This window comes from Cryptomeria japonica, chromosome 9 (assembly GCF_030272615.1).
Source record: "Cryptomeria japonica chromosome 9, Sugi_1.0, whole genome shotgun sequence".
In the NCBI taxonomy this organism is placed as follows: Eukaryota; Viridiplantae; Streptophyta; class Pinopsida; order Cupressales; family Cupressaceae; genus Cryptomeria; species Cryptomeria japonica.
The window spans coordinates 150,519,344-150,523,596 of record NC_081413.1 but is presented as its reverse complement, the minus strand read 5'-3'; positions in this window follow the sequence as shown (position 1 = coordinate 150,523,596).

Below are 4,253 nucleotides of genomic sequence, written 5' to 3'. Positions count from 1 at the left end.
TTGAGTTCTATTTCCCTGATCTCTTCATTTGCAAATAGAGTTACTTAATTTCTTACAAAGAGGATGGAAGGGAAATCAGAATTTGAGAACAACAAAAGTGGTGACTCTGCTGGGGATAGTCATTGTGTGTATCTATGTTACAGATTGGTGCTTGAATTAGTTCGGAAGTTTGTTTGGATCTCTGTGTGTTGTGGAAGATTGCCTTATCTCTCATTTGTGCTATCTTTCTCTTTGAAAATCTTCTTGATTTGTTAAATCTTTGCAAGTGATTTTTTTAAAGCTTATTTTCTTATTTCCCACAGTCTTTGTGGGTGGCGACTCTAGCAAGTATAACCAGTTCTATTGAATAAGTATAATTATTTTAAGAAGAACAAGCACAATGCAGAGAGGAAGGAACATCAAGTCATTCATGAGGAAGCATCCTCAAGAGACATTGCAAGAGGGATTACTTGAACATGCACAGAGAGGCCAGAAAAGATCAGTTGTACATGAGCCATCTAATGTTGCTTGGGTACAAAAGAGCATTAATACAGGTAAGTCATCTAATAGACCCATATATGCAACTTCAAATTCTTCCTCCTGTGAATCAGATCAGGACATTTTGGGTTTCCATTCTGGGTTATTTGGTAACAATGAGGATGTCCAAATTTTAAATCAGAAGATCTCTCATGCTAGTTTTTCTGGGAAGGACAAGAATGGTTCAAATATTAAAATGGATTTTGTGCCTAGGACAATAGATGGAAATATTAGTTTAATTAATTTAGACCTAGTCAATATATTAGATTATGAAGAAATGTTCCCTGATGAAGATAAGGTGTCCCAAGAAATTAAGGCCCTCAATAGAAGAGTCCATCACTTAATATCTTTGAGAGCACAGAAGGAAGCAAATAAAGAAAAGGAAAGTGATGGCTAAACTGATTGAGAGGGATGGACTTCTAAGGCAGATTGTTGAGCTTGAGTTATTCACCCAAGAGAAAGCTAAAAGTGAGGATGAAGGTCTAGTCATTAGAGAAAATTTAGTTCCCAAAATCAACCCTGTATACAAATCTGTTGTGCAACCAAATAGATAGGTCTTAAGTGATCCACAACCTATTAGGAATAACATTGAAAAAGGAAAATAGAAGTGTATGGAAGATGGGTCTAGGTCTAAAACTACAGTAGAAATCTCTTCTATGTTGTCTATACAAGAGAAAGAGATAGATAGGATGAGGAAAGAGAAGGAAGACCTACAAAGGGAATTGGAGAAAGCTGAATTAGAGGAAGCCAATCAATAGGTTAAATGAAAAATTAGTTATCTAAAGGCTCCCACTATAATTTTTCCTTCAGTGGACCCAAGTAAACCTTTGCTTCATCCTATCCCACTCCCTCCAGTAAAAATCTAATCAACCCCACCTACTAGCACTGTTCTTGTTAATCAAATCCCCATTATAGGTCAAAATAGCCAAGCTCTTCTAATTTAGAACCCTAATGTGAGAATGAACATGGGTAATAACTTTACTGGCAACCAATTCTAGAGAAGACCCATTAATCTAGAATTGTATAGGTAGCTCTTCTTTGATGGAATCCTAGGGTACCCTAACCATGTTCCTACTGAATTAAGGGATAGACTCCACAAATTTGTTGGCAACAATGCAATCAGTATAGAAGAGCACCTACAATCTTTTGGTGACTTAATCAATGATTATAAAATAATAGATGAAGATGTCATCATTAAATTGTTTGTACAGTCCTTAGTAGATGATGCAAGGGACTGGTACATAGGTCTCCCTGTGAATAGCATTGGGTCTTGGGAAGATTTTAAAAATTGTTTTCAAGAAAAATATGGTGACAAAACAAATGTGAGCTTCATGCTCAATGAGTTTAATAATATTAGAAAATTTGATAATGAAATTGTCACAGATTTCAATGCTAGATTTCAGAAAGCAATTCATAGGCTATATCAAGTAATGAGATTAGATGATAATATGTGTCTCAACACTTATTATAATGCTTTCGATTCCAAAATGGCCTATATTATTAGGGACAAAAACCCACACAGTTTCAGGTGTTCTTTTAGAATTGCTATAAATGTTGAAATCAATAGGAAAGCGTCTGGAAAGGTGGGAAGGAGGACTGATGGAAGGTTGTGGAAAGAATAAAAACAACAACCTAATAAAGTTGCTAAAGGAGATGACAAAATAGAGAAATTAGTAATTTCCATGAAAGATCTTCCTGTCAAGGTAGGTAAAAATTATAAGCCTCATTACAATTGGCAAGATAGGCCTCCTAGATTGCATGACATGCCTTACAATACAACCTAGAAAGATGGAAAATCTCAAAATGAGAAGCCAAAAAACACTTAGAACCAAGATACCCCAGATCCTTTGAAAGGAGGGAATGTTCATAATATAGAGAATACTCCTTGGCACATGGCTTGTGATGGACCACATTCTCCTCATCAATGTGTTGTAGCTCAAGCCCTCGAAGAATCCATGAGAAAAGAGGCTGAGCCTGATATTAATATGTTTGAAACTATTATTGAAAGTGATGATGAGTCATTACAAAGTGAATTTAGTGAATGTGATGTGCTAAATAATAATAGATCTTACCAAGGACAATTGACACTTGATTGGCATCCCACTTTGAATGTGGTGACTATTGAAGATGAAGAAGTTGATCTTCGAAGACCCAGTGATGAAGAAGTAAGAAATCTTACTAAGGCTGGCATAACCAGAGCCAAGCATAATTACAACTTGAGAAGTAGTAAGAAGGATGGGGATCAAGGTGAACCTAGCTCAATGTTCATAAAATAAGTATCCCAGAAGAAAGCAGCAAGTAATGCCACCTTGCCACAAGATGGTCAAGAAAAGAATAACCAAATTAAAGATATAGCCAATGGTATGGGTAATAATGCTACTGATGATGTACAAGGAACTGCCACAATGAAGAAGGCAAGTTATCCTAAGACAGAGAAAGTTAAGACTAATATTGAGTTGGTTAATAATTCAACTTTTGATATGACTCAGGCTCTTACCTAGATCAAGGTCACAGTCACATTGATAGAATTATTGAAAATAGAGGAACATAGAGAAGTTGCTCTATCTTTATTTTCTAAGATATCTAACAGTAGCACAACTTTGCCTTCAGGTTCAATCAAGGATGAAAAGGATCATGAGCTGCAAACCCCAGAGGTATATGTTGGAACATCTATTACACAAGAGCCTTCACAAGTTGATCCTTTTTATGTTACTTTATTAGTAAATAATCGGTTAATTAAGAACTATATGATAGATTCTGGTGCAGCTCCAAATGTGATGCCATATGGTGTCATGAAAGAATTAGGGTTATCAGTAAGTATAGTGTATGGGAAGTGTTATGCTATGGACAATAGAGAAGTGCCAATGATAGGTACAATGAAATATGTGGAAGTAAAAATAGCAGCATTCCCTGAAGCTACATATAAGATGGATGTCATAGTAATTGATACAAAACCTCACTATGGCATGTTGTTATCTAGATAGTGGGTTGCAGCAGTAGGTGGAAATGTTTAGTTGGATCTATTATATGCTACTATCCCAATCAATGAAAGCCAAGTTAAGTTGTATAGAGAACCATGTGCCCCTAGGGTAATTGAGAAGATAGACCCTAGTATGTTAAACTATATGATTGATGTGGATCTTGACAATTTTAGAATACAACCGATTTTGCCTCAATTGAAAAATACTGATTCTATTGTGATTGAATTGGAATCTCAATAGCATGGTTTATGGCACATGTATTTTGATGGAGCTTTCTCTAAAAAAGGATCTGGAGCAAGAGTTATTTTTGTGCCCCCATCAGGTATGACCTTCAAATATTCTTTTCTGCTAGCCTTCCAATGCACAAATAACACTGCTGAATATGAAGCCTTATTATTGGGGCTTGAAGTTGCAAAAAGGCATGGGATTCAGTTGTTGAGAGTACTAGGGGATTCAGAGTTGGTTGTTTCTCAGGTTAGATCTAAGTATGCATCTAAAAAAGATCGTTTGAAAAGATACAAACATGCAGTTTGGGATGTGATTGAACATTTTAGTGCATTCTCTATTAATTGGATAGAAAGGTCAAAGAATATCATGGCTGATTTCTTAGCAAATGTTGCATTAAAAAATGATGATATAACACTAACCGGTGTATCCATAGTTGAGATAAAAGCTAGGCCTCCCATTCCTGATAATGTATATAATTGGCAAGTGTTTGTTGATGATGAAGACATTCTTAGATTCATACAATGCATT